Source organism: Gymnodraco acuticeps, unplaced genomic scaffold, assembly GCF_902827175.1.
Source record: "Gymnodraco acuticeps unplaced genomic scaffold, fGymAcu1.1, whole genome shotgun sequence".
NCBI lineage: Eukaryota > Metazoa > Chordata > Actinopteri > Perciformes > Bathydraconidae > Gymnodraco > Gymnodraco acuticeps.
In genome coordinates, this window is record NW_022991740.1 from 230,419 (window position 1) to 244,448 (window position 14,030).

The following is a 14,030-nucleotide window of genomic DNA, read 5'->3' on the forward strand; positions in this document are numbered from 1 at the left end:
GCGCATCAAACCAGAAACCCCCCCCCCCCCCCCCCATAGGGCGGAACGATTCATCGAGTGATTCTTCTTGTGTGTCAGTCATCCACACCAATCAGAAGTGTTGTTTCCCACATGTACCAGCCATTGTTAATCAATCAGAAGTGGCCCATGATAGAAGGTGATAGACAGATTGATCCAATCACCTGCCAAGTATTTTTGAAAGTGCCTGCCCTTTCCAAATGGCTTCCAATGGAGCTTTAGATGGTTTGGTGAAACAAAGTCAGTCATCTGAGTCAGGTTAGTGATGCTCCATCACATGTTTCTATTACAGGGTGAATCTTAAACTGAAGCTTGACTTTAAAGCAACCCAACAGAAGTTTCATGTAAGTTTAGTTCTTTCACTCGTAGCTCGGGCTGCGGGGGTGCTAGAGACGGGAGCACGTTGATGCGACCTTCCTAGCCGGAGATATGGCCCCTTTTTACAATAAACTTCCGTTGGGTCGCTTAAAAACAAATATCGCAAATCGAATCGCAATATCTGTCAGAAAAATCGCAATTAGATTATTTCCCCAAATCGTGCAGCCCTACCCCTCAACCCCTTTTCAAATCTGACATGAAGGTGTGTCACTGGGATTGTAATTCCCCAGCATAAATAAAAAAGACCACATGTCTATATGTATCAGATGAACCCCTCACAGTACACCTATTTCTTTATCATCCATGAGTAAGGAAAGGGGTGAGCGGGAAATATGTATGCAGCGTCTGGTGACAGAGAGTCACAGACGCTATCAGCTCTGTTTTATATTTTGGGAATGGGACTTCAAATAGGGCTCTGATGGCAACTGGTTCAACCCGGGTTTATAGGGTTTTGGAGATATGGTGGGGTAACAAACATAAGGGCACATGTGTCCCAGATGGGGTCAAAACCAGCATAAACCCCCAAGTTGACTTTATTTAAGTGAGTGATGGCCAAGTCGAGCACAAAGAAGATAGAGAAAGCAGACTTTAAAATGAGGAACTCAAGTTATTTTTACAAAACACAAGAAACCAGAAGCCTCACAGAAACCCAGACAGGAAACACTGCATGTTTACAGCAGATATTCTAATTACTGTCAAAAACATGTTGTTGTAGCGGTCATAGAAATACTGTAACTGTGGCTGCTTCGCAATAGAGAAGATTTCCTGTTCTTACAGAAGTTAAACTTTAAATGCATGACTAACAAATAGTTATTTCCAGAGGTGGGAAGTAAGTACATTTACTCTGTACTTAAGTAACATTTTTAGATACTTTACTTGAGTATTTCAATTGTATGCAACTTAGTACTTTTCCTCCACTACAGTTCAGAGGTAAATGGTGTACTTCTACTCCACCACATGTATTTAATCCCTTTAGTTACATCACAGATGTGGATGAATGATGTGAAATATAATCAAGTGTTGAATCAGACTTTAGTTCCACCTGGAGTAAATCCACCAGCTACCCTGCAGAATACAAAGCCATTCAGACTAGCTGCTCCTTTACCAGCTTTGAGAACACTTTCATGATCAATCATTATAAAACATATCATATATATTATTCTGAAATGGACCAATCTGCACAACGACTACTTCCACTGTCGCTACTTCAACTATATTTTGATGCTAATGAATTATTATTATTTATTGATGATTATTTTATATATATTGATTGTTGTGCTTTTATTTAGGTCTTAATGTGTGCATATGTATAAATGTGTCTTTTGATAAAAATATGTATATACATATTTTTATTAGGGCTGTCAAGTTAATAACGCGTTAAAAATTAGCGCCACTAATTATTTTAACGCGATTAACGCATGTGTATTTTTTGTCCTCGGCCGCCCCGTAGTTTCAGAGCGCATCGAGTTTAAAATACCATCTACAAGCTGATGCTGACAGCCCCGCTCCTGCCGCCCGCTTGTGGCAGACCACACTTCCACGCTCACCGGCAGGCACCGACTGGCTACTGGGAGGACCGGGAGGGTGCGTGTATGTGTGGCCCGAGCGAGCGAGAGAGAGACCTTACCTGTATTGTTGTTGTTAGCATCTGGTGCTAGCTAGCTGCGCTAACGGATATAAGGAGCTGTTTAAATGAAAACAGAGGAGCGATATTTCGCCACAACTGCGCCGAGCACTTGACTTTATGCAGGAAGCCAGACAGTGGGACATTGTACGAAAAGTCAGCACACTCAGCACGGATAGTGCAACATGATTGCAGCGTCCAGGCAGCTCCCGTTCGAGCATATGCCTTGAGTTGCACATAGCTCCAACGATCCATCACACGCGCGCACGCACGCGCGCGCGCACTCTCGCACCATGGTAGAGAGGTTTGTGTGCCCTGATGAACCTGGGGGCTGTGTTGTCTGGAACCTTGTGTTCCTGGTAGGGTCTCCCATGGCAAATTGGTCTCAGGCAAGGGGCCAGACTAAGATTGGTTCAAAAGACCTCATGAAAGACGATACAAGAAGTGAGGATACCCGGCCCGGAGGAAGCCCGGGGTCCCCTTCTGGAAGGAGGACTCGTCGGCGAGCGTCTGGTGGCCGGGCTTGCCACGGAGCCCGGCCGGGCCCAGCCCGAAAAGGCAACGTGGGCAACACCTACGCTTCTCCGTCCCGCGGGCCCACCACCTACGGAAAACAGCGATGGGGTCAGGTGCGCTGCCAGAAGGGTGGCAGTGAAAGCGGAGGGTCTCGACGGACCAGATCCGGGCGACAAAAGCTGGCTTTGGGGACGTGGAAGGTCACCTCTCTGGGGGGGAAGGAGCCGGAGCTTGTGCAGGAGGTGGAGCGTTACTAGTTGGATCTGGTTGGGCTCACCTCTACGCACAGCGTCGGCTCTGGAACCTTACTTCTGGATAGGGGTTGGACTCTATTCTTCTCCGGAGTTGCTCAAGGTGTGAGGCGCCGGGCGGGTGTGGGGATACTCACAAGTCCCCGGTTAGGTGCTTCGTTGTTGGAGTTTACCCCAGTGGACGAGAGGGTCGCCTCCCTACGCCTGCGGGTTATGGGGGGAAAACTCTGACTGTTGTGTGTGCTTATGCACCCAACAGCAGTTCAGAGTATATAGCCTTCTTGGAGACCCTGGAAAGAGTCCTGTATGGGGCTCCTGAAGGGGACTCTTTAATCTTGCTGGGAGACTTCAACGCACATGTGGGCAATGATGGAGACACTTGGAGGGGCGTGATTGGGAGGAACGGCCCCCCTGATTTGAACCGGAATGGTGGTTTGTTACTGGACTTCTGTGCTAGTCATGGATTGGCCATAACAAACACCATGTTCGAACATAAGGATGCTCATAAGTGTACATGGTACCAGAGCACCCTAGGCAGAAGGTCCATGATCGATTTCGTTATCGTATCATCGGATCTGAGGCCGTATGTTTTGGACACTCGGGTAAAGAGAGGGGCGGAGTTGTCAACTGATCACCATCTGGTGTTGAGTTGGGTCGAGTGGCGGGGGAAGACTCTGGATAGACCTGGTAAGCCCAAACGTGTAGTTCGGGTGAACTGGGAACATCTGGAGGAGGCCCAAGTTCAGGAGGCCTTCAACTCACACCTCCGGCGGAGCTTTTCGGGCATTCCTGTGGAGGTTGGGGACATTGAAGCAGAGTGGTCGGTGTTCAAAGCCTCTATTGCCGAAGCCGCGGCGGGGAGCTGTGGTCTCAAGGTCCTAGGTGCCTCAAGGGGCGGTAACCATCGAACCTCCTGGTGGACACCGGTGGTCCAGGGAAGCCGTCCGACTGAAGAAGGAGGCCTTCAGGGATTTGTTATCCCGGGGGACTCCCGAGGCAGTTGCAAGGTACCGACAGGCCCGAAGGGCAGCAGCCTCATCCGTGGCCGAGGCAAAGCAGCGGGTTTGGGAGAAGTTCGGAGAAGACATGGAGAAGGACTTTCGGGCGGCACCAAAGTTGTTCTGGAAAACTGTCCGACACCTCAGGAGGGGGAAGCAGGGAACCATCCAAGCTGTGTACAGTAAGGATGGGACGTTGTTGACCTCAACTGATGGAGTGTTAGGGCGTTGGAAGGAACACTTTGAGGAACTCCTGAACCCGACAACTCCGCCCTCTATGTTAGAGGCAGAGCTGGAGTATGACGGGGGATCAACACCAATCTCCCGGGGGGAGGTCACTGAGGTCGTCAAACAACTCCACAGTGGCAAAGCCCCGGGGGTGGATGAGATCCGCCCGGAAATGCTGAAGGCTCTGGGTGTTGAGGGACTGTCATGGTTGACACGTCTCATCAACGTTGCGTGGAAGTCGGAAACAGTACCGAAGGAGTGGCAGACCGGGGTGGTGGTTCCCCTTTTTAAAAAGGGGGATCAGAGGGTGTGTGCCAATTACAGAGGCATCACACTGCTCAGCCTCCCCGGGAAAGTTTACTCTAAGGTACTCGAAAGGAGGGTCAGGCCGATTGTCGAACCTCAGATTGAGGAGGAACAATGCGGATTCCGTCCTGGTCGTGGAACGACAGATCAGCTTTTTACTCTCGCAAGGATCCTGGAGGGGGCCTGGGAGTACGCTTATCCGGTCTACATGTGTTTTGTAGACTTGGAGAAGGCGTATGACTGAGTTCCCAGGGAGTTACTGTGGGAGGTGCTGCGGGAGTATGGGGTGAGGGGGTCTCTACTCAGGGCAATCCAATCTCTGTACTCCCAAAGCGAGAGCTGTGTCCGGGTCCTCGGCAGTAAGTCGGACCCATTTCCGGTGAGGGTTGGCCTCCGCCAGGGCTGCGCTTTGTCACCAATCCTGTTTGTAATATACATGGATCGGATTTCGAGGCGTAGTCATGGGGGAGGGGGTCTGCAGTTCGGTGGACTAAGGATTGCACCACTGCTTTTTGCAGATGATGTGGTTCTATTGGCTTCATCGGTCTGCGACCTTCAGCACTCACTGGATCGGTTCGCAACCGAGTGTGAAGCGGCTGGGATGAGGATCAGCACCTCCAAATCTGAGGCCATGGTTCTCAGCAGGAAACCGATGGACTGTCCACTCCAAGTAGGGAATGAGTCCTTACCCCAAGTGAAGGAGTTCAAGTATCTCGGGGTCTTGTTCTCGAGTGAGGGAACAATGGAGCGTGAGATGGGCCGGAGAATCGGAGCAGCGGGAGCGGTACTGCAGTCGCTTTACCGCACCGTTGTGACGAAAAGGGAGCTGAGCCAGAAGGCAAAGCTCTCTGTCTACCGGGCCATTTTCGTTCCTACCCTCACCTATGGTCATGAAGGATGGGTCATGACCGAAAGAATGAGATTGCGGATACAAGCGGCCGAGATGGGTTTTCTCCGCAGGGTGGCTGGTGTCTCCCTTAGGGATAAGGTGAGAAGTTCGGTCATCAGGGAGGGACTCGGAGTTGAGCCGCTCCTCCTTCGCGTCGAAAGGAGCCAGTTGAGGTGGTTCGGGCACCTAGTTAGGATGCCACCTGGGCGCCTCCCTAGGGAGGTGTTCCAGGCAGGTCCAGCTGGGAAGAGACCAAGGGGTAGACCTAGGACCAGGTGGAGGGATTATATCTCTTCTCTGGCCTGGGAGCGCCTTGGGATCCCCCAGTCAGAGCTGGTTGATGTCGCCAGGGAAAAGAAAGTTTGGGGCTCTCTGCTGGAACTGCTACCCCCGCGACCCGACCACGGATAAGTGGGAGAAGATGAATGAATGGATGGATAAAGCATATTTGTCCACTCATATGTTGATAAGAGTATTCCAAACTTGAAAAACATTCCTCTAAGGTACATTTAGAACAGATAAAAAATGTGCGATTAATTTGCGATTAATCGCGATTAAATATTTTAATCGACTGACAGCCCTAATTTTTATATATATTTGTTTTTGTATTCGGGATTGTGGGAAACGGTATTTCGATCTGTATGTACGCACAACTGAAAGATTCACAATAAAGTTGACTTTGACTTTACTAATACTTTACTTGAGTAACATTTTGAATGCAGGACTTTTACTGTAACAGAGTATTCCTACACTCTGGTACTTCTACTTTTACTCAAGTACAAGATCTGAGTACTTCTACTTTTACCCAAGTACAATATCTGAGTATTTCTACTTTTACTCAAGTACAAGATCTGAGTACTTCTACTTTTACCCAAGTACAATATCTGAGTACTTCTACTTTTACTCAAGTACAATATCTGAGTACTTCTACTTTTACCCAAGTACAATATATGAGTACTTCTACTTTTACCCAAGTACAAGATCTGAATACTTCTACTTTTACCCAATAACAAGATCTGCGTACTTCTACTTTTACCCAAGTACAATATATGAGTACTTCTACTTTTACCCATAGTTACAAGATCTGAGTACTTCTACTTTTTACCCAAGTACAACATCTGAGTACTTCTACTCTACCCAAGTACAATATCTGAGTACTTCTACTTTTACCCCAAGTTAATATATGAGTAATTCTACTTTTACCAAGTACAAGATCTGAATACTTCTACTTTTACTCAAGTACAATATCTGAGTACTTCTACTTTTACCCAAGTACAAGATCTGGGTAACTTCTACTTTTACTCAAGTACAAGATCTGGGTACTTCTACTTTTACTCAAGTACAATATCTGAGTACTTCTACTTTTACTCAAGTCCAAGATCTGAGTACTTCTACTTTTACTCAAGTACAAGATCTGGGTACTTCTACTTTTATCCAAGTACAAGATCTGAGTACTTCTACTTTTACCCAAGTACAATATCTGAGTACTTCTAGTTTTACCCAAGTACAAGATCTGAGTACTTCTACTTTTACTCAAGTACAAGATCTGAGTACTTCTACTTTTACTCAAGTACAAGATCTGAGTACTTCTACTTTTACCCAAGTACAATATCTGAGTACTTCTACTTTTACCCAAGTACAATATCTGAGTACTTATACTTTTACCAAAGTACAAGGTCTGAGTACTTCTCCACCTCTGATTGGAAATGACCCGTTGGCTGCAGAGTGACAGCGTGCAGTGAGGAAACAACAGCATGTGTCGGCCTCATGGCTCTCAGGGATTGGATGTCACAACACAGACCCCCCCCCCCCCACATCCTGCCAACACTGTCTCACTATCAGTTCCTCCTCCTTGTTCTGCTCCCTGCTTGATGACAGGCGGATGCAGCAGGGAGGGGATCAGATCTCAGGATAACACAGCTATCAAAGTGAATACTGGGTAATGTAGTTTCATACACCAAGAGACAAAATGCCTTTTTATCTGTCCGTTCCTAAAGACTGACACAAGATCCATGAAGGGGAACTTGCTCTTAGGTTTGTTATTATACTTCAATGAGTGACATTTGACATTTTTGTTGTAGATAGTCAATACATTTACACTGAAGAGTTTTTGACACAAGATATGTATGTGACATATATATGGTAACCAGTGGCGGCCGGCCCATAGGGGCGCTAAGGGCGCCTCCCCACCTCTTCCCACATTAAAAAATATATATTAAAAAATATATTAAATTAAAAAATATATATTAAAAAAATATATATTTTAAAAAAAATGTAATTTTAATTTTTAATGAACAAGGTAAATATCATACAATTGGTATCAGTAAAATGTATAATCTACAATAAAATCTCGTTTAAAAGTGTGTTACGATGTCTAAAGTTACTGATAAGTCACATGTTTCCTGCCTGGCCTTGCCCATGGCATTAGTTTATCATTACCGGGCGGAGCCCCCGAGACAAACAGCAGCAACCAACACGTTGCAAAAGTCTCAATAGTAAACTGTGCCGCCGAAACATAATTTCAGCCAATCAGCGCCGTCAAATATTTTGGTCACGAGGGCGCTCACGTTGGCGCCCACGTTGCTTACGTGACGTGAGTTGTTTTTTAGACTCGTGAGTGACCAAGGTGACGCAGTATTTAGAATGGTGTGCAGGTGGAGTCGCCGGACCTCGGTCCGCACCCAATTTCGTGCAAGAGCTACTCTCCAATCCTTTCCAAAGGAGAAGTTTGGGAGATAAATTGATACTTAAAGACCTTGGACCGGACCAACCCGATTTGTATATATCACAGCAAGCTCGTGAAAAAGACAAAACGTATCAACGAGGCTAGCTGGATGCAAACAGGTAAATGCTATCTTTTGTTTCCCATGCTTGCTCTTCAAACAGCCGGGGACAGATACGATCTGTTCAGAAACTAGACAAAAGTTAAACAAGTACAAACCACAGACTGTCTGTGTCATGGAGAATACAGTCGCTGGTTTATTTATGTCTGTATAGGCCGTTGTTGTGAGTGTGGACGGTCGGAACATATATAACGTTAGCTTAGCCAAGCTCCATTCAGAAAACAAGCATTCTAAAAGGTTTTCCGCCTGCCGTCTGTCTGCAGACTCAAAGCATTAATTCATGTTTTTTACTAACCGGTATCAGTATGTTGTTACTTCGGCATCATTTAGAAACGTGTATTACAATTTAATCACGGTAAAATATGTTCATTTTGTTGTAGTTGTAGCTCCCGAGCCAGCGCGTCTTGTTTGAATGATGCGAGTAAACACAGCTGGCAGCCGCGGTGAAACTCGAGCGACTAGAGCGATGCGATAGGAGCGTTTAGAGCGAAGCGAATATTCGCATCGCGTCCGGTCTGAACGCAGCATTAAAGCGAGCTCTGCGCTGCACTGGAAACGCGCCATTACATCACCAGAAGTCCTAATTTAAGGGGTCATGTTACTCACTATATCAACAGCCCCACCAAAAATATTTTCCACCAGCTGCCACTGATGGTAACATGGACAAAATCATATATCACAATATTCTGGACCAAATAACTTCGATACTGATATTGCGACAATATTGTTTGGTTGACCGCTGGTTCTTTCCAAGATATTTTCATAGAGAGAATATGTAGAAAATGTCATCTGTGATGTGGTTTTGATGAGTCATTTCAGAAAATTAAATCCCCACACTGTGCAGCCTCTCAAAACAAGGAAAAGACCACACTTAGGTTGTTACGATAAGCAAGATGAACGACATGGTCTAGTTTCATATTAATGATTCAAAATGTAAATATTGCACAGCCCTAACTCACATTTAAACCTACTTTCAATGTGGGCAATACAATTGAAGATACAGCTGCTTGTTTTCAGCTTACTTTTAATGTTTAAAGTGTATTTAAAGTAGAAAGCAGTGTTACCTGATGTAAAGGGGTGTTCAGTGACAGCCCTCCTGCCCGTCAGATGCTGAGCTCTGGCTTTCTCTTTTCCTCTGGCTAAAGAAAGGAAAACAGACCAAGTTACAATCATGTACTGACATATGACACATGCTCTTACATTTTCTTGACCAATCATAACACACAAATCAGACCCTCCAGAGTCTTGCAATCATTAACTACATTTCCTTTAGCAGACACATCTATCTAAAGCAGGGGAGCCTCCAAAGTGTACGAATTACAGAGAAGATTAAATAACTGCACATTTCACAACTTTGATGTCTTTTTGTAAGTTTAATTAATATACATTTATACGGCAGAGGGATAACTTAACCTTCTTCCTTACTAGTTCCCACTTTAGTTTGTATGGTGGTGTGATAGGATTACTACACACATGAATGTAAAATAATTGTATTTGTAAAAAGATAGTTCATTTGATTTTCAAAATGTACTTATTTGCACTAAAACAAGTTGGAGTTGTGGTTATCTAAAGGTTAATATGCTATGATTGTACTTGACATCAGCTGTATGTGGCCCCTGAACTGAAATTAGTTTGAGACCCCTGATCTAAAGTGACTTCCATACACTTCAAAGCCTAAGGAAGTAATTTGGGGTAAGGTATCTTTCTCTGAGGATTGAACCACACCCCTGATTGGTGGACGCCCATGATCTATTATAATATATATATGTTCAGAAATTCTAATAAAGTTCAGGAAAACATTGAATGTATCCTCAAAAATTGTCCAAAAGTATTACAATTCAGAAGCTCTGATACAAGTCAAGCTATGTCAGCTCTTGCAAATATTTTAATGGTCCACCAACGTGTTTGAACACACTTCAGGCCCCTGGCTGTAACATGCCGATACACAGCAGGGCTCTGAGTTGATTCTGTGCAGTTACTCTAACTGTCAGGGGCTTCATCCCCACACACACACACGTACACACACACTCACTCTGCTGAGACATGGTTCTTGTAAGACCTTACTCACATGAACCGAGGTCATTTCCTGTTGCAAAAAAGCCTTTCGATGCCATAAAAGGGCATTTCAACTATCTGTATACTGCAGCTATGATTCAGCTGGGAGCAATGTATCCTGTCTGCGGTGAATGTAAGGACACTTTGTTTGGCTTAAGGGAAGATAAGAGGCGACTCATATAAAGCTTATTCAGGTCTGTATGTCACATTGGTTGCATTTCAGTATAATTACTTTTAAAAATACACATATTTCCCCGTTTGCCACTTCGCTTAGTATTAGGTCATTAGTACCAAGTCAAAGACTGAGAGAAAGTCTGAAGTCTTGTTCTGCAAATGCTCCCTGCTCCCCACTCCACCCCGACTGAAAGAGGAAGTGCTGAGTCACAACAGTAATTACTAAGAAATGAGGAAGAGTCCACTGAAGTCCACAGCAGCCAATCACCATCAGTACGGCCGGGGAAATCCTGGAGAACTTCAGTGAGGCAGAGTTTCAAGTAAAAGCACCACTCAATGCTTCAATGTGTGTAAATAAGTGGTGACTCTTTTCACAGTATCTCGCCTTGTTCTGTGATATCTGTGTGGGAGGCGTGTGGACTAGTGCGTTGGTGTTGGGATCAGGGGGTCACAGGTTCAAACCCCACTACAGCAGGGTCAGCTACAAATGGCTCCTGTAGGGATTTCCCACAGTACTGAGTATGTAAGTTGCTTTGGATAAAAGCGTCTAACAAGTGTAATGTAATGTGTCTCAGGGCTTTTATCGTACACATTCGACTGCCCCATGAAACATCTCTTCAATGCATAACCTGTCATTTTACAATAAATAAAGATATTACTTCACTGGTTAGTTTCATTTGTTGCTTGGCAGCCGATGTGCTTGTATTTGTTTCAAAAATATTACTGGCTTTAAACGCTTGGTTGGATTTTTATAAAGTTGTGTTCTTTCAATAAATAAAAGACTTTTGCAACTGTGTACACTTTTTTATAATTCCTCTAATCTAAGTAGGATTTAACAGCCCAGGATTGAGTGAGTGTGTGTCGAAAAAGATAAAACTCTGGGGATGCTGAACATTACGCTCTCAGTTTGTCAGAGTAACAGCGTGCTACGACTCGTCCTGAGACTTGAGCATCATCAGCTGGTTTAGCCGTACAGAGAGAGGGCAGCCAGTGGGAAGAGTCTCAGATTCATGACCACTCAGATGTTCAACATGCTTACCCAGTACACAACGGACACTGAAAAGATTTGTATGAAAGATATGTTTATTTGTGCACGTCACTATGAATAAGCATGTACAATATAAAACACCCACCCCTAACCCTAACCCTAACCCTAACCCTAACCCTAACCCACATAGGGATTTCCCTTTCTTCCAATAGAAATGCTGTAGTGTATTCATGTTAAACTCAAGGGACCCAAATCTGACCCCTTGAGAATTTTGATCATGCACTCATATTCATTTAGGTTTTCAAATACATTTTGGCCCACGTCGTTGTAGCTGAAGAATAACTGATGAGCTTGGAGCACAGAAAAGATGTCAGGTAGCTGGACATACTGTAGGCCAATTGATGTGGCTTAATAGCATGTCAACGTTGATGCATTATGTTTGGGTCTATGATATTGAATGCAAAGTTTATTCACAATTTTGAAAAATGTATGTGCAGTAGATTGCATACCAGAAGGCCTCTCGGCGTGGGACATGGAAACGACATTTCCTATTTGATATTAAATGTCATTTTCCTACTCAGACCCGTGAAACAGGTATCGTAAATGGCTGTTGGAAAAATGAAAAAAAATGTCCCAGCATGCATTGGACTTTCTAATTCTCCAAAAAGCCACTTGATGTGTCTAAGGACAGTTGCATGGTCTTATTTATGTTCAACGTTAAAAGCAAGAAAAGCCTGATGTAGACCCGAGTCCATTCTTCACTCTTGAAAACTGCAGGTCCGCTGCAACTCTGACTACTTTTAAATCCAGACTAAAGACTTTTCTTTTTGTCGCTGCTTTTAATTGAACTATTCACATCTTAAACTGCCCTGTAACTTTTATCCATGTATTTTTTCTTTTAATGTTTATTTTATTATCTTTTCTTTTTAATGACTGATTTTAAATGCCATTTTCTTAATGTCTTTGTAAAGCACTTTGAATTGCCTTGTGTTGAAAGGTGCTATATAAATAAACTTGCCTTGCCTTCAAACCTTAGGGCGTGAGGAGGGTATAACCTAGACCTCTTTATTTGTGAAAGAGGGGGGAAAATGAGCAACTAGCTGGTTCTTAAGTTACGCTAACTTAAAAATACTGTTTTGCTTTTTGTGTTTCAGTATGTCTGAGGTGAACAGGACTTTGATACAAACTGTAAACTAAAGGTCAACCCGCAAAGCACTTCTGAGGCTGGTGAGAATCTGACAGCAACATGCCAGCCGATATTATCACCCGTGTGAGGCTTTCAACTTCCGCTAACAGCGTGTGTGTATATGGGTCACATGGGGTCACGACCTGGATGTCTACAAACACACACACACCCACACACCCACACACCCACACACACACACACACACACACACACACACACACACACACACACACACACACACACACACACACACACACACACACACACACACACACACACACACACACACACACAGTAACAGTGTTCATAATGACGGTAGACCACCACACACAGCAACACAGACTGACACCACTGTTGTGCAATAATACTGAACTATTTTACGGTTATTATTTCTGTCTGCTACATATTGTGTTGTGCTTAAACAAAAATAGGTAAAACCACTCTATGCAATATATACTTGTACTATTGTTATCTGGCTGTTGCACTTGTTTTTTTTATAGCACTGCTACTTTACCTTGAATGCACATTAATGACATTTGTATTTGATTATTATGTGCATGCCTGCCTTTTTACTTAATAGTGTTTTACTTTTGTCTCTATATATACTGCCAACCTATTGTTGTAACAATGTACATTTACTGTGGGACAATAAAAGGATTTCTGATTCTGAAGATTTCTCTTGATTGGATGACATTTCAACACACGTCAAAACCACACTGGGAGGGATACCTTTCTTAAATTGACCAAAGAGAAGAATTGTAATATTTACCGGGGCAAACACAGGCTGGTAACTAAAACCCTGAACATTGGGTGCATTCAATTTCAGTCCTCCAGCACCAGCGGTTCTTTGTGTCTGACAGCTGTGTGTGTTATTGACCCAATCTCAGCATTAACCTTACAATGTATGAACAGAAAGAACACCTACATTTCTAAATGTCCTTTGAATGAAACTAAGCCATCATTATAAGTAAGTGCACATGCTGTGTTTGCTTTATGACAAGTCAAAATGTGTTCAGTAACAAACGTCTACATGTAGCATCAAATACAGTCTGCTAGCGGCTGCATCATCAGTGCTCAGAGACCTTAGTTAGCGGACTTCACTTCCCGTCAGTTCACAGACTTCCAGAGTAAAGTGACAGCAGGCAACGGTCATCCTGTCCTGTCAGCAGGCAGATACTCTATCTCATGTCCGTCAGTCCAGCCGTGTGTTGGGGGAACTGTCCGTTTACAACCAGAGGAATACTACAATGCCTTCTTATCTTATTATGGCAGAGCGAAAAATGCTTCTTGCCCATCTGCTCGCCTGGGCTGATAAGTGCAGCGTGTGGTAAAGTAGATCCTCTGCCCAAAAGTCTGTACTATGCCACAGTGCCTGAAGCTTACAGTACAGTGCAGTTTCAGAATATTAGAGTACATGTGTTGCCCCAACAGACCAAGGCAAGTAACATGTTGATATTCTCACTGGCTTTAGTCAAATGTGGGAATATAATCCTCAAATATGTTAATAATGAAAATATTTGAAGAGGCCCTATTATACATTTTTGGTTTTCCCTTCCCTATAGTGTATTATATTAGG

At 44.1% G+C, this 14,030-nt stretch overlaps 1 protein-coding gene across 1 annotated transcript in view; it reads right to left on the minus strand.

Moving 5' to 3' along the window:
- The window catches only part of tln1 (talin 1), a 103,362-nt gene that overhangs the window by 72,050 nt on the left and 17,282 nt on the right, over nucleotides 1-14,030 (minus strand). The window contains 1 exon segment of the mRNA XM_034199128.1: nucleotides 9,116-9,190. The gene's annotated coding sequence lies outside the window, so the exon portion shown is untranslated.